This window comes from Taudactylus pleione, unplaced genomic scaffold, assembly GCF_031769625.1.
Source record: "Taudactylus pleione unplaced genomic scaffold, aTauple2 ptg000037l, whole genome shotgun sequence".
Lineage (NCBI taxonomy): Eukaryota > Metazoa > Chordata > Amphibia > Anura > Myobatrachidae > Taudactylus > Taudactylus pleione.
In genome coordinates this window covers 9,725,701-9,746,536 of record NW_028284439.1, presented here as the reverse complement: position 1 = coordinate 9,746,536, position 20,836 = coordinate 9,725,701, and the positions used below count along the sequence as shown (strand labels likewise).

The 20,836-nt window shown below is 46.5% G+C and overlaps 1 protein-coding gene across 1 annotated transcript in view; it reads right to left on the bottom strand.

Moving 5' to 3' along the window:
• The window catches only part of PRKCI (protein kinase C iota), a 138,712-nt gene that overhangs the window by 79,008 nt on the left and 38,868 nt on the right, over nt 1-20,836 (bottom strand). The gene's annotated exons all lie outside the window — the stretch shown is intronic.

The following is a 20,836-nucleotide window of genomic DNA, read 5'->3' as shown; positions in this document are numbered from 1 at the left end:
GCTAGAATAACTTGCAAAAACACCACAACAGTGCCACCGTCTGGCTGATCTGTGGAAACATGAACTTGCAATCTGTGATTCCAAGGAAGGTCTCAAAAGTAATTTTGGGGCTTTGTCTGACTGTGAGGTAGGTCATATACTATTTGAAATGACCTATTGAGGACTCCAAAAAAAAGGGCACACTGGCACTTTGAGTCTCATCTTTAAAAAAAAGTAAAGCTGGGCACCATTGTTTTAAAGTTCACCATTTGCCAACATAAAACTCCTCACTGGAGGCTACCAATTTGTAGGTCGAACCAACATTAATTACTACTTATCCTTTGTAATGTGCAACAGTGATGTAACTGGCTTCAGGACAAATTTACAAGAATGTTTAAAGACAACTACTTTTAAGATTAAAATTAGAGCATAATCAGAAAAATACTATATACTAATAAAAAATAAAAATAAAAATAAACGATAACACTGATATATTGATTGTACCGCTCTCCAGCCATTTGGCACAGAACTGTCAGAAACCAGTGGGACCCAGGTACACCCATCTACTGTTCGGAGAAGTCTGGCCAGAAGTTGTCTTCATGGAACAATTGCGGCCAAAAGCCATGCCTTCGACGTGAAGACAAGGCCAAGCGACTCAACTATGCATGGAAACATAGGAACTGGGGTGCAGAAAAATGGCAGCAGGTGCTCTGGACTGATGAGTCAAAATTTGAGATCTGTATATATTACAGGACTATCTGCCACACTACAGTAGTTTTACTAATCCCCATATACACAGCATTCAGGGCAAACATGAAGGGGTGATAATAATAATAATAATAATAATAATAATAATAATTTATGGATTTATCCTATTTATACTAGAGATGTGCAGTTCAGTTCTCCAGAGATCCAAATCAATCCGGATAAATTCAAGTCGCGGTTCTGATATTTCCATGGTTTGGCATTCATATTTTAAATGTGAATTTCTGGTTTTAGACTGCATAAATTCCATTAGCAGTTTTTAAAAACTTTTTTCAAAATAAAAAAAAAAAACGAGATCCAAATCCGGAACACTTTGCAAAACCAAAACACGAAAAGGACTCCAGATCCGAAACAGGGGGTTTTGATACTGAAGCATATGGACAAAGAAGCAGGTTGTAACATGCACATGTACAGACGCGCCCAGGTACATAGTTGCTGATCGTGCCACAAACGTGCGCATGCATAGCGCCATGCGATTCCCCGCGCCTGCATACACTACGGTACACTATGGGGCGTACTGCGATCGCACCAGGCATTCCTATGGTGGCGCACCCCATGCGTGGTGTGATTTGTCAGGGCATATCTGTAACATAGTACATAAGAAGCAAAAAGATTGTCCCATACGAGTGGCACAGCAGGCTCGCAATAACTGTAGTTAAAACTTATTATAGTAATATCCACTCTAGTGGTGTTAAAACACAGCAAAATAGAAAGCAAATTATTAAAGTGTGAAACATAAATATAAACAGTGATTAATATATACAATTGTGTCAGTACATATACGCCTAAATACTTTATTAGGTAGAGAAATGTTCAGGGTATTATATATCAAGGGAGTAGTCTCTTTATTTGTTCATTCCGTAACATTGTCTCAAAACCTGATTTTTTACCCTGGTGCGACCCCAATTTTCCCCTTCTCTTTCCTCTATCCCTCTAAGAATTTCATATCTGTAACATAACATGGCTGTTATGGAATACAGCAAATTATCTGAGCAGCATTATACAGAAACTATGCACTTCTCAGATACTTTCCTCTGCTCATCCCAGAAACAGGGGTAAGTAGTTTGTTTCATACAATTTTAATAGATTTACTACCAGACTATTCTAAACACAAATTCACAATGGAAAATCAAGTCCTATTCACACATCATGTATCAAAGCTCTAGACACACCCAAAACTACACTAGTGTGGCATACCTTACATAGCTAAGTAGGGTGTTGTGTTTTACTGATCGCCATTTCTCTTGCTGAAAGTAACAATGGATGTATTCTTCACTGACAATCATTACATTTATTTACAACTATGCCTGCATTTCCCTGGATTTTAAAAACCTCCCTTTATTACCCAGTAATTATGCCTAGAAAAGAATCCAATTTTTTTAGCTTTTCTAGAGATTGGAAAGGTAGGAACAAACGCAGTCAACAAATTAACAGTTTATGCACTAAACAGATTACAACTATAGTGGTCAGCCATCCCTCATTTTCAAGGACAGTCCCAGGATTTGAAACGTTAAAACAGTAACTATGAACTGAGGAGCTCACTGGCGCTGCCTCTATCCATAGTGCAGACAGATAAGCTGATCCGGTGGTCTGTAGCACCTGCCGGAGCTCAGATGCAATCCAAACTCTGATATGCGCTACTGTGCATTTGCTGCATCACTCCCTGGCGTTCCTTGCAACCAAGGGACCCCGAGATTGAGACATCCCCGAGGGGAGGGGGACCAGAAGTGGCGACAGGATGAGCAGGCTGTTACGCAGCCACTCCGGGCTGAGATCAGGGCATTTGCCTTCCTCTCCTGCAGCTTGTAGTCCTCTACTTGCCACCCGGGCAGCATGGGATGTCCCAGCAGTACCGTGGTGGGGGAAGGGCACATCACCAGGATCTCTTTACAGGCAGTCAGATATGGGGGGGGGGCAGGGTCCATAGCCGCAGCTCTCCTCCCCTGTACAGAGCGCAAATGGGGAGACTCCAGCGCCCGTTGCTGGCGTGTCTGCTCCTCTTCCCTCACCTGTTCGGCTGCAAAGTGCAGGCGGCCGCAGCACTCCAGGGGGTGCGTGCGCTGACCTGCATAAGAATTTAAGTGATCGGTGCGCCAAACGTGAATTGAACTCCTCCCTATAAGAGGGAGTCTCTGGCAATAGACAAGTGCCAGAGTATAGGCTCCATTACCTTGCTCCAGCGTTCTTACCCCAGTGTTAACGTCTGCTCGTTCTGACCTTTGGCTTGTTCGTGACCTGTCTCCGTGTCCTCCCTGGTACTGCGCTTGGTATTCCGATTCTGACCTTGGCTCTGTTCCTGACCAGATATTGCCTGACCCCTGGTACTGTCTTGTCTGTTTGGGTCTGACCCGGCTTGTTGACCATGTTGAACGCCTTCACCGTTCTCCGCTCCAGTCCAGAGTACACCAGCACCTGGGCTAGAGAACTAAGGGATCGATTTACTAAGCAGTGTTAAGAGAGAGTGAAAAGTGATAATGTGCCAGCCAATCAGCTCCCAACTGTCATTTTTCAAACAGTCTGTGAGATGGCAGTTAGGAGCAGATTGGCTGGCACCTTATCACTTTTCACTCTGTCTCCTAACACTGCTTAGTAAATAGACCCCCTAGTCTGAGGGCCGCAACCTGAGTGTCGGACGCAGCTAAGTCCAAATCTCCTTGCGGGGGTCCCTGGTGAAGACTCCGTGCCTCAGTTATACGTCTCGCCAATCCCGAAGTATTGGTTAGCATCTATTATCTATCTGTGAGTTGCGACAGAAAACTCCTGCTATCACTGATAAAGGGATTTTCACTGCTAAATGAATAGACACTATAGACTCTACAGCCTGTATACCACCTGCAGAGCCCATAAAGTTGCAGCAAGAACACCGCTATATTAAGGGGCAATAGTGCTACCATTCACTGGTACATTTACCACTCAGACGCCCAGTGCATTACAACACCCAGCAACACACTTAAGATCTAGGCTGCATTCATCTATCTATCGCTAGATAACCTATATTATACCTGTTGCATCCCTTTGTCCAAACTCTCTAATCTTTGAAGAAGCAATTAATAGAACTTGCATAAATTCAAAAAAGGTGAATTCAACAGTAAGGTTTAAAAATCTTGGAGAAGCACTTTACACAGAGTGCTCCATAATACTTGCTGCCCGGGGCAGGGCAACCATGTCTGAGGTGAGGGAGTTGAGGGGCCACATTCACGTTATCATGTCTCTGCCCCCCATTGTTCAAAGTTGCATTTCCAACAGTTTACAGTAGGAGGACAGGGCCACAATGACAAGTTTCAATGTGAATTGTTTAATCAAACCTCCATCAGACAGGAGTGTGGTGCTGAGCTGTGACATCTCCCAGTCCCTTAATGACATGGAGGAGAACCAGCCAGCTACTGCCCTCCATGTCAGAGGCTGGCTCTCATTGTAGGTCCACCAAGAGAGATATAAATCCAGAATAGTTGACATGAGATCAGTCATTCAGGTTCACACCTGAAAGATATACAGCATCTGCAGATGGTGGTTGTTCATACACACTGACCAACCATCACTGCCATCTAAATTTAGATCTGTTGTGAAATGTTCCAAATCTTCCTGCAGTTGACATAATGAGCTGGCATTCTAAAGAGCCAATAGGAAAAGGACATTTTTTTCTGTTATGCTCTGTTGCTATAACAACATTTGTGTCACAGTACCTTGTGTAATTTTGTGATTATTTTTGCTTTTTGATTGGTCTGGGGTTACCTCGGTTTTCTTCTGGCGCCACACAGTTTGTCCCTGGGATATGACAGCAGCCAGTCCCTGGGATAAGACAGCAGCCAGTCCCTGGGATAAGACAGCAGCCTGGGACTTCCCGTCAGCTGCTCCACCGTCTGTGTCCTGACGCAAGGTGCTTGTCATGCTTTGGTATCTGCCACCGCTGCTTCATTCAGATTGTAATGCACTGAAGTGCTACGCAAAATGGATCTGCAGCCATCGGCATAGCCCAGCACCACGCTTTGTGTGTCACCACTAAGACACCCTCCAATGCTCCCTGAGCCTCTCCTTCCCAGTCCTCCTGCTCAGTACTGTAGCATATAAGCAAGTGAACGATCCTGCCAGGGAACGGCCCTGCATGTGTATGCAAAGTACAGCTGCAGTCAGCCCACCAGGGCTTAAATCGTACCAGCCGGGGGCCAGAGGGCACCCTGCCCCTGATCACACGGATATAGAACCATAAATTTGCACTGAATTTACAAACTGAAAAATACATTTTAACTTTCTATACTTTTTTGTTTTGAACAAAACTGTATATTTAATTTTTATTACACATACAAAAATTTTTGTAATTCAATGTATTCAATAAACGCACCCCATTAGTGCTTAAAATTTAGGTGCAGTAATAAAATACGGAGGTGTTCACAGACACCCCCAGAGCAAGAATATGTAAACAAGGTTGTGTGTATGTGCTCCTATTTTGAATAAAATCTGTATGTTCATTAACCTTTTATGTATCAATGATCTAAATCTATAAAACTATAGTGTCTAGAAATCTAATATGATATATGCGGATGAAGAAATGCCATTTTATAAAACATAGTCAAAGATTAACTAGTCAAATTCAAGGTAAACAATAATTCAAATTAGTTTCTATAGGACAGGTGTGTTGTCCCTTTTTTGTTTACACATTGTTCCCGATTTCCATCTACTCCCGAACTCTCCATTAGTTTTCAAAACCTATAAAAGGAGAGAAGAATCTCACATAGTATAATACAGTTTTTTTCAATATAAATTAATTCGCAGAACGGGTCCTACGCACACGCAGATTCCTGATAATCGGGAATCTGTATTCAGCATTGCACCCAAATTAGCCCCTATGTCCTGAGAATGCACACCATTTAAGAGATAAAAATCACTTTTAATGTCCCATTCCAGGGTGAAAAGCCATCATAAAAAACACTAATAAGGAAAAAAGTACTTGGCATTTGATTTCCATGCACACATAGGGGAGCCAAGCTCAGAACCCCTTCAAATAGAAGCCGCAACAGCTGTTTCGGATCCTCCTTCCTCAGGGGACTGCTGTGAACTACCATTCACAGAAACCAGCTAATATACCCATAGTACTTAGCATAACCAAACACACATGAATGCTAAACTCACCTACCAACCCCGTAACCCGGCGCATTCAGGGACAGCTTCCGACGGCAGCACAAGCCACCCACAGCAGCCGCTCAACACCATGCTCCATGCTGGCGGGTGGAACTACTGTGAGCATACCAGTGCTCCGGGGAAGACACCAAAGTTCCCAGTCGCCGGAAGTGACGCGGCGCTGCTGGCATGTGCAAATAAACAAACTACGTGAAACAAACACGTGAAGCATACACAATGAAAAATACAATTGTATACCCTACATAAATCATCATATAGATAATGAATAAAGCTAAGCTTCATGCATGACACCAAAAATATATGTATACTGGTTAGAGGAGTAAGCCTGGCTAATCATATTTCCAAAGGATACCGGATATGTTGTCATGTAAACATGATATATGCGGATGAAGAAATGCCATTTCATAAAACATAGTCAAAGATTAACTAGTCAAATTTAAGGTAAGCAATAATTTAAATTAGTTTCTATAGGACAGGTGTGTTGTCCCTTTTTTGTTTACACGCTGTTCCCGATTTCCATCTACTCCCAAACTCTCCATTAGTTTTCAAAACCTATAAAAGGAGAGAAGAATCTCACATAGTATAATACAGTTTTTTCAATATAAATTAATTCGCAGAACGGGTCCTACGCACGCGCAGATTCTTGATAATCGGGAATCTGCATTCAGCATTGCACGCAAATGAACCCCTATGTCCTGAGAATGGACCTTGAAGTACTGCTGGTAATGTGGAATAAAACTCCTCAGTTTTTATATTGACTCAATGGTATTATACTTTATTTGAGCTTTCCGTCTCCCGTGTGAAAAACAGAAGGTGCGACAACTGTCCTACTGGTACTATTTTTGGAAATGGTTCACCTAAAATAGAGGATATGTCAAAGAGAAAAAAAAAAGGAAATAATCAATGAATACAAAATAGGGAGAGGAGTAAATGGACTAAATAAATATTAGCACACCTCCTCCTCCCCTTGAAGAAGTCTCAGATAGAGGAAACGCGTTGGGCCCTCCCTCCACGCACCAATACATGGACTGAAAACGGACTGCTATATTGAGTGTCTGCAATACCACTTTAGTGTGCTTTTTTTTACTCAGCTAAATCTTATGAATTTTTTTTAGCTAATATTTATTTCGTCCATTTACTCCTCTCCCTATTTTGTATTCATTGATTATTTCCTCTTTTTTTTTCTTTTTGATATATGCTTCCTTTTGTATAGACTCACTACTGAATATACCCCCTTGTCCCCCATACTCCAATAATTGTATTTATGTTTTTGAATTATAATATGACTCTCTAATGATTTGAATTATACCAATATCCTCTAGGAAGAGGGTAATATACTAATTGGTTATAAACAACATAGGTACATCATTGGATTTTAAAATATTCTGCGTTGGTTCATGTTTTGAAACACTGGAACACCTAAACTGGAACATATTCACTGATTATCTTCAATAGATTATTTGGTACGCATATAAGAGCTACCTGTTGTGTGTTTTCCATATTTTCACTTAATATATTACACTATCAGGCGCCTTTTCCTCTCTCCCATCTTTCAGATGCACTTAGCTATCTTGCTCAAACCTGCACCCTGAGGAAAAAGCTGCCATCTCTTATACACGGAGAAGTGTGTTGTTTTTCATGATCTTTTTCTATATGGACATATTTGCACAATCTTTGTCTTTCTAAAAGTATCAGGAAGTGCCAGGTGCCTAGACTATCATTACATACATACGAAATATATATATTATATATATATATATTATATATATATATATATTATATATATATATATATTATATATATATATATATATATATATATATATATATATATATATAAACTTTGTGTAATATTCTACACTCTAGTGTTATCAGTACCAACATACTGATTTGTGTTTCGTATGTATTGCATTCTGCTTTGTCTGTTTTGGAGATCTCTGTGCATTCATTATTGGGAGCTGACTTGTGCACCAAATGTAAATTTTTGCATATTCTAGTTGTTATGTCACCACAGAATGGTTAGTGAGTAATCTGTGACATCTTAACCATGTTTGCATAACTTTGAATATAGTTGCTGCAGTTCCTTACACAGCTTTATATTTGCTATGTGTTCCTGTCAAATATTTAAAATGTTTTTATTATATATCTATTAGAGCAAAGTACTATAATGTGCCTTGAGGGTAAGTGCTTTTGTATATTGCTAGTTGTATATTGGAGATATGGCTGCTATGCAGTAGCATATCCGTTGTTTGTATATTGATCGTTGTGGTGACGGTGGGCAGTTCCGAATTGGTGAGGACTCCCAATAACCCATAGGTAGCTGCTGTCGGGGCCCTCACATAGAAGAGGTATACAAAAGAATGTGCAGCACTCCAGGCATGAAATAACGAGTCACAGAGCGGCAAAGTATCAACGTTTCAGTTTCTACTAAACGGTTTTCAAGATCATATAATATATACAGGGTTCGCAAAATACGCGCTATAACAAACTGGGGACCCAGATTTAAAAACTGATCAGGTCCTGTAGGACCCGCTGGCTCTGTTTGTGCTGCTGTAGCCAATCCCTGCGCTGCGACGTCTCCCCCAGCCAATGGCCGCGCGGCGTCTCCCCTAGCCAATGGCCGTGCGGCGCACGACTTCTGACTGAGTCTGTATGCACTGTCACTGTGCCGGGACCCTTTGGCAGCCTGCGCTTCTTCAGCCAGCTGAGCTCTCTGCACGCAGGAGGCAGGGAAGGTGGACACTGCATGGGACAGAAGGAAGTTCCAACAGTGACCCGCCCGGGGGCTCCCAGCAAAAGCAAGGAGGTAAACACTACCCCATGTGCTGTCTATCTTTACCCTCAGTTCTGCCCCAGCTGCTATCCTAACCCTCTCCCTAACCGTAGTACTGTCCCCAGTATTGCCTGCCCATAACACCCTCCTTCCCCCAAGTACTGCCCTAGTTATCTACCCTTACCACTCCCTACACTCAGTATTGCTTGCCCCTAACCTCTTCCTTGCCCTCAGTACTGCCCTAGCTGCTAACAACTTTCTTCCCCTATATGCCTCTGGTGCTATCTACACTTGCCCCCTCTCTACCCCCAGTGCTGTCCCAGCCGCTATCCTGACCCAGCTCTGCCCCTAACCCCCTCTTTGCACCCCCGAGTACTGCCCTAGCTGCTATCTACCCTGGCCCCCTCCCTACACCCAGCACTGCCTGTCCCTAACCTCCTCCTTGCCCGCAGTACTGCCCCAGCTGCTATCTACCCTCGCCCCCTCCTTACCCCGAGTACTGTTTGCTGTTATGTACCCCCCCCAGTACTGCGCTAGCTGCTATCTACCATTGCCCCTCACACAACCTTCCCCTAGTACCCTCCATGCCCCCCAGCACTGTTGCATCAGCTGTCTGCACTTACTCCTCCCTACCCCCAGCCCTGCCTGCCCTTACTCCCCCTATTGCTGCACCTCTACCCCAACTTCCCCCTGCCTTTACCCTCAGCTCTACCCCAACCCCCTCTACCCCAACTGCTATATACCCCCAGCACAGTCCCAACTGGTCCCTGCCCTCAACTCCCATAATATGTAATGGGACCCAGAAAAAGTGGTGTAGGACCCCAATTTTTTAAAGTGAGGGGTCCCTGGGACCCACAATTTTTTCCGCTCACAGCGATCAGGTGGCTCCCACCCCCTGACCGGGGCGCCCTCTGTTAGCTCCATCACGCTGGCTGGGGCTCTGACCGTCCGGGACACTCGTTGATGTCTCCCTTCCCCAGGCCGGAGGTCACACGCCCCCAACCAGTGATCGCGTTGAGTGACAAAATATGTGAGCCCCAGGGACCCACCACTTAAAAAGAAAAATGGGCTCCCCATATGCCCCTCAGACCTCCCCACATGCTAACACACATCACCACATACCCCTAGAATGCCCATCTGATACCACCAACAACATCAGACCCCCCCACATGCCCCTTAAATGCATGTTTAATGCCTTCATGATCCTACATGTGAAACAACTTGTCTGTCACCCATAGTGAATAAGGCATTAGCTAATAAGAGGCACATTTATCAAAGAATTTGTGCAGTATATACCAGAAAATAACAGTTTTCGGAAGTGGTACGTAAATATTAAGAACTACATTCCAGGATGTATGTATAGGGGACCATACAATTGAAAGACAAGAGGCCTCCAGTGCTATTTCCCGGTGTGAGGTGAAGTTAATGAATTACAGAACACCGTGCAGGGTGAGGAGATGCTACCTCCTACAGTGATTGCCCTCCAGCACTGTGCTGGGAGGGTCATCTGTCAGTACAAAGCGCTACACTGTACGGCTTATGGGAGCTTGCACACACACTGCGATTCGCGACCTTCACACCGTATACCATTGCCGGGTCACCACCGGAGAGCAGACGGGGGCGCCGCTCTGACCACATAATGCCAGCGTTCTCTGCTGCCAGTGCCTGCAGGCAGTGTCGGAGGAGGTCATGAACCCTCCGAGGCTTGTTTAGGATGAGCACAGCCATGGATTGGCGCCACAGCGCGACCCCGGCCATTTGTTGAAAGTGAGTCCCCAGTCCTCAGATAACTCCATCCCACATTGTCTGGTCCCCCCCCGATGTGCAACTGCAAACTCACCCGCCAGAGCACGGTCCGGATCTCTAGCCTCTGAAGATCCCACGCTGATGCCGGCTGCAGCTCCTATGAGGACTCCAGGTGCTTTGCATAACCTAGCCCATCCTGGTAAGGTACTGAACGGCCAACCAATCATGTGGTCGGCGAGTCGGCCAGACACACAGCCCGATGCCCAATATATTTGCAGATATATAGGGCATTGGCTGTGCAGCACAGCTGACGCAATATGTCAGACCGACGTCATTCACAGACATATCGTCTGAACACACTGGCCGATGGGCACAAGATATATTAGCCGATCAACTGATCAGCCAGTATATCTGCCAGTGCTTACCCAACAGTAGTTGCCTTTTAAACCTTGGCATCTTGCACATCATCCCAATGGTAGCACCAGTTCTGAGTATATCCCCCCAGAACCACTTTAGCTCAAGGTTTAGAACCAAAACCAAACTGATTCAATTTATCGAATTTGAACTAAACGGTTTTGTAGCTTCAAAGTCCAGTATGACAACTGCATATACATGCCATAGTCCAATTCTAAAAATGACTGGGGGAACCATTCCAGTTAGTATAAAACTGCAGAATTTTCATTTTAAAAAAAAAGCAGCAAAACACATTGTGTAAATTAGAATCAGAACAACATAGTTTGTATATTCTCGGTCACTTAAGTGGTTAATGTGTGTCATGCACATCTTTAGAGGTAAATAAGAGCATCTGGCAATGCACATCCAATTACAGCAACTCCCTGGGGAGTTAGCCATAGTGTGTCGCCCGACCAGCATGTTTTGACAAGTCGCTTATTCTCTCCCATCAGTTTAATTTGTGCTGGATTTTTTTTTTACCTTCCAGGATGTTTGCAAACAAAATTAACTAGTCATCATCTTGCATTTGCAAATAAATTAATACCTCTGTCCTTTTTCTCAATGTAGGGATATTTCAGCCACCTTCATAGGCTCCAAGCATTCATGTAAAGGAAATTTGCATTTTTGCCGCCATCAAGGCTTAATATACATTGAAGCCATCTTCAGAATAAAAGGAGACACCAACAATGAGAAAAAATAAAAAAACATGGTTTTCAAAAACGATCAAATTCCCACCTGAATAGAAGTATTAAATAGACCTGCCTGTGATCGGCGGGTTTGACCTAAGAGCTGCACAGATCAGTATGACACACAGCTCTCAGCCAATCAGCGCTTCCCCCATTGACTTCAATGAGAATGACCGCCAGTAACCCAGTCAAACAGCGTTAAACACTGTGCATGCCTGGCTTAGATCAGGATGGTGTATTTTTGTTTTATGAACACCATGGATTTTTAAATGGACCCAAGATCCATGGGTTGAAGAGAATGCATTTGATTTTTCTTTATAAAAGAACTTCCACATTCGGTCTCTGTGTACTGTCATTTTTCTTTAGATTTTCTTTACAATGGACTACCGGTGTGTCTATGTGTTGTTCCACAAGTGCTGGCATGCCGGGAAAGGCTTGCTGGGACCTGTAGTGCCAGTGTTAACACGACGTCTCCAGGGATGCGGGTAATCCTCCATGGATGCGGGAAATAGCCCTGGGCTTTCAGCCAAAACCTTATTGAGCCTCAGAATGGGGGCCCTATTTTATTTTTTGGGTCCCAACTTGCTGAGGATTTTTAGGCCTGGGCTGACCAGTTTGGGGGCTGGTTTTATATTATGGCAGGGGGACCCCACAAATTTCGTCTCCCTACTATAATGCAAGTCCCCCAACTGGTTCAGCCTAGAGCAAGTTACTGGAAAAATGGAAGGACCCCATGCCAGTTTTTCAGCCGATTTTCTAGTATCAGACCGGATTCAGAGGTCTGGACTGGTTATGCCTTTAATACACAGTCAGGTGCTAAATATTTGGACATTGACAGAATTTTCATATTTTGGCCTCTATTCGCCACCACAATGGCTTTGAAATGAAACAAACAAGATGTGCTTTAACTGCAGACTTTCAGATTTAATTTGAGGGTAATTACATCCAAATCAGGTGAACGGTGTAGGAATTACAACAGTTTCTATATGTGCCTCCCACTTTTTAAGGGGCCAAAAGTAATGGGACTATCAACTCAAAAGCTATTTCATGGACAGGTGTGGGCTATTCCCTTGTTATTTCATTATCAATTAAGCAGGTAAAAGGTCTGGAGTTGATTCTAGGTGTGACATTTGCATTTGGAATCAGTTGCTGTCGACTCTCAATATGAGATCCAAAGAGCTGTCACTATCAGTGAAGCAAGCCATCATTAGGCTGAAAAATCAAAACAAACCCATCAGAGAGATAGCAAAAACATTTGGTGTGGCCAAATCAACTGTTTGGAACATTCTTAAAAAGAAAGAACGCACCAGAGAGCTCAGCAACACCAAAAGACCCAGAAGACCACGGAAAACAACTGTGGTGGATGACAAAAGAATTATTTCCCTGGTGAAGAAAAACCCCTTCACAACAGTTGGCCAAATCAAGAACACTCTCCAGGAGGTAGGTGTATATGTGTCAAAGTAAACAATCAAGAGAAGACTTCACAAGAGTGAATATAGAGGGTTCACCACAAGATGTAAACCATTGGTGAGCCACAAAAACAGGAAGAGCAGATTAGAGTTTGCCAAACAACATCTAAAAAAGCCATTACAGTTCTGGAACAACATCCTATGGACAGATGAGACAAAGATCAACTTGTACCAGAGTGATGGGAAGAGAAGAGTATGGAGAAGGAAAGGAACTGCTCATGATCCAAAACATACCACCTCATCAGTGAAGCATGGTGGTGGTAGTGTCATGGCGTGGGCATGTATGGCTGCCAATGGAACTGGTTTCCTTTGTTATTATTTGTTGATGTGTGCCACTGACAAATGCAGCAGAATGAATTCTGAAGTGTTTCGGGCAATATCATATGCTCATATTCAGTCAAATGCTTCAGAACTCATTGGACGGCGCTTCACAGTGCAGATGGACAATGACCTGAAGCATACTGCAAAAGCAACCAAAGAGTTTTTTAAGGCTAAAAAGTGGAATGTTATGCAATGGCCAAGTCAATCCCCTGACGTGAATCCGATTGAGCATGCATTTCACTTGATGAAGACAAAACTGAAGGGAAAATGCCCCAAGAACAAGCAGGAACTGAAGACATTTGTAGTAGAGGCCTGGCAGAGCATCACCAGGGATGACACCCAGCATCTGGTGATGTCTATGCGTTCCAGACTTCAGGCTGTAATTGCCTGCAAAGGATTTACAACAAAGTATTAAAAAGTGAAAGTTAGATTTAGGATTGTTTAGTTTGTCCCATTACTTTTGGCCCCTTAAAAAGTGGGAGGCACATATAGAAACCGTTGTAATTCCTACACCGTTCACCTGATTTGGATGTAATTACCCTCAAATTAAATCTGAAAGTCTCCAGTTAAAGCACATCTTGTTTGTTTCATTTCAAAGCCATTGTGGTGGTGAATAGAGGCCAAAATATGAAAATTCTGTCAATGTCCCAATATTTATGCACCTGACTGTATATTGACACTTTTTTTTTACTCTTAAACACATCAAGCCTGTACAGATCATACTGATTTGTGCAGTGCCTTGAATCCGCTGCTGACTGGCAATGCAGGATTCATAATTCTATTTGGCTGCCGAGTCTATTGTAAAGGGGGAAATCCAAATGAAACGCACATGGTAGAAACACTATTGGGACAAACTAGACACTCAAAAAAAAAATGTGATTTTTGACCTTCTAAACTGCCTGTGATATCCAGCGATTTGGTTTAGAAGTCAAACATGATTCTTAGTAAATTTACCCCATAGAGTGATTTAGAAATTGTGCAAATGATGCAAAAGTTTAGAGTGAAATCTAGTCATTGGCAGATAGCAGCCGCAACACTATTGCATGTGGTGGGTCACAAATCATTAGTAGCTGAACGCATTGTTGTGGTTACTAACCCCATTGTATGGTCACAAACCATCTAGGACTCTTAAATAAATAATGTTGGCTAAAGCAATATTGAAAATAATACACAACTTGCTCCTAAGGAATAGCAGTAGCAAAAACTGTGCAGACTTATGAATATTGGTTACATCCACAAAGTGACTGCCCGTACTCTGACAGGCCATTTTATTTTCTAAAGGTAGAAAAATATACTGTGCAATTATAGTTCTGATCAGCAGATTATCGGGCACGAATTATCGCTCTGGATATACTCACCATCAGACATAGATCAATTATCTGCAGCAAAATGGACACTTGTATAACTAGGTTCCAATTACCTGACATTGTGTCAGTATTAAAGCTAAATGTTACATTTGCTGTGGTTTTGTTAGATGTATATATGCAATTGTATCCATTATTACTTTAATGAGAATGATAGACCTATTTAATCAGAAGAATAATTAGATGCTCCTATTTTATTTATATGTGCTGTTGTTTTTACTTTTTACTTATATTTTATATGTGAGAAAGTATAAATAATATGAGATATGGTAAGAACTTACCCTTGTTATCTCTATTTCTACGAAGTCCATAGGGTTCCACAGGATACCTTGGGGTATAGGTGTGACGTCAGTCGCAGGGCACCAAAGAGTTAAGCTTTCAGCCTCCCAGGATGCACTAGGTCCCCCTCCTATACCCCGCCCCCGGGCCAAGGCACCTCAGTTAGTTACCAAGCCATAGGCCGGAGGAGGAGAAGGAAGAGAGAGAACAAAGATCTGGACACATACAAGAATCACATTCTCACCAGAGGGAGACGGAAAACCGGTGACCAGAGCAAAGCCCATCTGCAGCACAGGTGCGACAGGGCGGGAGTCCTGTGGAACCCTATGGACTTCGTAGAAATAGAGATAACAAGGGTAAGTTCTTACCATATCTCATATTTTCTACTTCAGGGTCCATAGGGTATCCACAGGATACCTTGGGGATGTCCCAAAGCAGTATCCTTTAAGGGTGGGGACGCTCCTGTGCAGAAAGGAGAATCCGCCGCCCGAAGGAAGCATCCTGAGAGGCGAAGGTGTCAAACCTGTAATACCTCAGGTATGGACAGAAGACCACGTAGCAGCCTTGCAGATCTGAACTGCCGAGGCACCACGTCGAGCTGCCCACGAAGGACCCACAGACCTAGTGGAATGAGCCTTCAGAGAAGGAGGGACCGGTAGGCCTTCATGAAGATAAGCTTCAGAAATAGCCATACGGATCCAGGCTGCCAAAGTTTGCTTTGAAGCAGGCCAACCCTTTTTACAGAAGCCATAGAGGACAACAAAGCGTCCGACTTCCTAAACAAAGAAGTGCGGTCAACATAAGTCCTTAAGGCCTGCACAACATCCAAAGAGGCCTCACCCATGGAAAGACCCGGTGAGTTAAAGGCCGGAACAACTATTTCCTCGTTAACATGAAACTGGGAAACAACTTTGGGAAGAAACTCGGGCCGAGTGCGGAGCACTGCCCTGTTCCCATGAAAAACCAAGAAAGGGGGTCTACAAGAAAGAGCCCCTAACTCAGAAACACGTCTGGCTGAAGCAACGGCCAGAAGAAAAACAGTCTTAGCTGTTAGCCATTTAATATCCACTGAGCCCAGTGGTTCAAACGGCGGTCCTTGGAGAGCCCTCAGGACCACAGCCAAATCCCAAGGCGCCACAGGTGGAACAAAGGGAGGCTGAATACGGAGAACACCTTGCATAAAGGTGCGCACATCCGGGATTGTAGCAATCCTACGGTGAAACCAGACAGATAGGGCCGAAACCTGTACCTTCAAAGAAGCAAGGCGAAGCCCATGATCTAGTCCCGCTTGCAGGAAGGCGAGAATCCGAGACAGACGAAACTCCCGCGGTGCATAACCTCTCGGTCGACACCCCTGGAAGAACGTATGCCACACGCGATGGTATATCCTCGCGGAAGACGGTTTCCGAGCTCGTAACATGGTACGCACCACAGAGCTGGAAAACCCCCAGGACCTCAGCATGGCCGTCTCAACAGCCACGCCGCCAAAGACAGCCGAGTCAGGTCCGGGTGAAGACAAGGACCCTGAGACAGAAGGTCCGGTCATAGCGGCAACCGCAGAGGACTGTCCACGGACAGACCCTGAAGGTCTGAGAACCAGTGCCGTCTGGGCCACGCGGGAGCTATCAACAGGAGCGTCCCTCCTTCCTGTTTGAATTTCCGGATTACCCGTGGAAGAAGGGAGACCGGAGGGAACAGGTATGCGAACCTGAACGTCCACCGGACGGACAGAGCATCCACCAGAGACGCCCCTTCGTCTCTTGTGCGAGACCCGTACACCGGCAACTTGTTGTTGTGCCGGGACGCCATGAGGTCGATTTCTGGAAGACCCCACCTGTCCACCAGTAGTTGAAAAACGTCCGGGTGCAGGGACCATTCCCCTGGATGAACGTCCTGGCGACTTAGAAAGTCCGCCTCCCAATTTAGCACTCCCGGGATGAAGACCGCTGATATGGCCGGAAGATTGCGCTCCGCCCAAACCAGGATCCGAGAGACCTCTACGAGAGCCGCCCGACTGCGAGTTCCTCCTTGCCTGTTTATGTAGGCCACGGTGGTAGCATTGTCCGACTGGACCTGCCCGGGTGACCCTGGAGAAACCGCTGTGCCTGCAGGAGAGCATTGAAGACCGCACGGAGTTCCAAGATATTTATTGGAAGCTCCGCTTCTGTCGGTGTCCACCTGCCCTGGAACAAGTGTGGACCCGAAACTGCTCCCCAGCCCCGAAGACTGGCGTCCGTTGTCAACAGGACCCAATTTGGAACCCAGAACGGACGTCCCTTGTTGAGGTGGGTCGTCTTTAACCACCACGCAAGGGACAGGCGAACCTCCGGGGTGAGCACAATCGTCTGGAACTTCAGAGACTGAGGCAGCCCGTTCCACTTGGACAGGATCAGGTGCTGCAGAGGTCTGGAGTGAAACTGGGCGTATTCCACCATGTCGAACACCGACACCATGGAGCCCAGTAACCTCATCGCCGAGTGTAAGGACACCCGGCGGCTGTGCAGACAACTGCGCACCCTTGACTGTAAAGCAGAGATCTTGTCCTCCGTCACGAAGATCCTTTGCTGTCCCGAGTCCAATAAGGCTCCAAGATGCAGAATCCTCCGAGACGGGATTAGAGTGGACTTCTGCCAGTTGATTAGCCAGCCGTGCCGTTGCAGCAGTGCAATGGTCAGGTCCAAGTGGTGTAACAGGAGCTCTGGAGATCCTGCCACCAATAACAGGTCGTCCAAGTACGGCAACATGCGGACTCCTTGCAGCCGCAGAGAAGCCGCCATGACCGCCATAGCGTCCTGTATGTCCAATGACACCATGTAGTCCCCAGGTTCCAGCGCCAGAATGATGGACCGTAGGGTCTCCATCCGAAACTTCGGGACCCGCAAAGACTTGTTGAGTGCTTTGAGGTTGAGAATCGGACGATATGACCCATTGGGTTTCTGTACCAAAAATAGATTTGAATAGAAACCCTGGCCCCTCTGGGAGAATGGAACAGGCCCTATAACTCCAGCCTGGAGCATAGTGTGCAATACCTTCCGCAGCTCCGTAGCCTTGTTCCGGTCTGATGGTAGACCCGTGGTGAAGAATCGAGCCGGGGGTCTGTGCCGGAAGGAGAGGGCGTACCCGTGAGAGACCACCTCCAGAACCCAAGTGTCTGTCGTAGTGAACGACCAACACCGGGAGAACTGCAGCAGGCGGCCTCCCTCCCTGGGATCCCCCAAGGGGTGACCCGGACCGTCAGGCCGCAGGCTTGTCATCTGGCTTGGGGGCCGGACGTCTGGTACTCCATGCCTGTTTCCGGGGCTTGACCGATTTCTTAGGGCCAGCCTGTCAAGGAAACGACTGTGGTTTGGGCCTGCCCTGGGCCCTAGATGACCGAAAGGACGATGGTCCAGAACCAGAAGGAGCAGCGGCCGACGGGAGACAAGCAGATTTGGCTGCCGCCAGCGTGGCCACAATCTTATCCAGATCCGGACCGAAGAAAACTTCTCCGGTAAACGGCAACGCTTCCAGACCTTTCTTGGATCTGCGTCCGCCTTCCAGGATCGCAGCCACAAGGTGCGACGAGCAGCTACCGCTGCTGAAGAAATTCTAGACACCAGAGTACTAATGTCTAGAGCCGCCTCGTTGATGTAGGTGGCCGAATCACGGAGATTGCCAATCAACTCCGCCTGTTCGGCCGGACAGTCGGATTCAAAAGAAGCCTCTAATGAATCCGCCCAGCGCTCCATCGCTCTGGCAACCCAGCAAATGGCCATAGCCGGCCGTGCTGCCCCCCCTGCAAGGGAATAAGCGGACTTCAGGCAGATTTCTACCTTGCGGTCCGTAGCATCCTTAAGGGAGGACATGGATGGCATCGGCAATGTGGCACTACGGACAAGACGGGTCACGTGAGAATCCACCTGTGGAGGGGATTCACACTTAGCAAAATAATTATCCGCGAACGGATAAGCCACCGCCAGGCGTCTCTGCGGCTGGTATCTTTAGCCAGGTTGTTTCCACGCCTCCTCTAAATGGTCCACCAACTGACCCAAAAGAGGAAAGACTGTGGCATCGCCCTTCACATCTTTGAAAAAGGCATACTTAGATTTAGCCGCTGGGGGAACTTCGTCCTCAATCACCAAGGCTGTGCGGACCGCCCGAATAAGTCCAGGAATATATACTTTGGACTTAGCATCAGCGTCCTTAGTATGGAAAGGTTCCTGATCGTAAGGATCCAGAATCTCCCCATCATCAGACGTCCCTTCGTCATCCTCATAAGGAGCGGACAGAGACGCCACCGGCCTTTTATGAGGCCGCATCACAGACTCCCCTTGCAACACATCCGACAAGTGCTGTACAGAACTCGTCAGGGAGTTAACCCACGCTGGCTCCTGAGAACCCGGGAGCGGGGAAATAGGGAGACTGTGGGGTACCACCAATTGTCGTGGGAACCCCTGCATGGGTGACGACACCACAGACTGCTGGGACAAACCCATCGGAGTAAACGCGGGCTGCGGAGCTAACTGGCCCACTAAAGCTGTTAACGCCTGAGCGAAACAAGCCCAGGGCGGCTCCTGTACCGGTGCTGTAACCGTAATAGGCCGCGCCATGGACAAACACTGCCGGCAAAGGCCCTCCGCGCTACCCTCCCCCTCCGCTAACGGTACTTTGCACGTGGTACACTGTAGCCGGAGGGGAAAATCACTTTCAGACATGATGGCACCACGTATGTGACCTCTCTCACCAATTAAGTATTAAATAGGCGAGAGACCACCCTGCAGCACCGCACCGCAAGGGCTTTAGCAGAAAGAACAGGGACAGTAATAAAGCTGACAGTTTAGAGAAGAAAAGTTACAGGCAGCGCTAGCACAGTCACATACAATGCAGAGAAATAACAATTCCTGCACTAACAGCGCTGATCACTCAACTACACAGACACAGGGCCTGGTAGGACACAGCGCTGCATACACAGACCTGAGCCACAGCGGAGGAGAGGTATGCGGGGGGACCCAGACCACGATGCTTCCTTCCAGACTTCCAGCAGCGTTCACCATGCGTTGCAGAGAAGATGGCCGCCGAGGAGCAGAGAGGAGGCTGGCCTGGGGGAGGAGCGCTGCCACAGGACCAGTCGGCAGCATGCAGAGAGGGCTGTGTGCAGCGGGGGAGGCGCCGGCTGTGAGACAGGGAAGGCGCGCTCCCCTGGCATGCATTTAACCCCTGGGACGCCGCAGCGCTACCGCTCTGCTGCGGTCCGCTGTCCCAGGGGGTAGTGGAAGCGCAGGTTGGTCGCCTGGCTCCACGCTGCAGCCAGTCCCCAGGGAGCCCCCTGCCTGGGGACTTAGGACCATGTGATCAGCGGGGACCCACCGCGGGACCCCGCTGCTTACCTCTGTCCCCCTTGAATCCGGCCATGGTCCGGAGCATCTGGGGTCACCGCTAGCTGTGACCCCAGACGCCCACCAGCATCCCCGGATCAGTACCGGCGTTCTGGTACCGGCGGGGTGTAGGGAAGACAGCATGGACGTCAGGACTCACTGTCCATGCTGTTCATCCAGATGTGCAGCCACAGCTGCATGAAGAAAAAGCTTCAGGGGCTCTTCTAGCCCCCACTCCAACAGGTGCACCCGACTCCGGCCGGGCACCAAACTAAACTGAGGTGCCTTGGCCCGGGGGCGGGGTATAGGAGGGGGACCTAGTGCATCCTGGGAGGCTGAAAGCTTAACGCTTTGGTGCCCTGCGACTGACGTCACACCTATACCCCAAGGTATCCTGTGGATACCCTATGGACCCTGAAGTAGAAAAATATTTACATGTGGAATATCAATTGCGGTCTAGGAAAATTGTTTACTAGCGCAATCCTTTTTCTTTTTAAGTACATTTTACATAA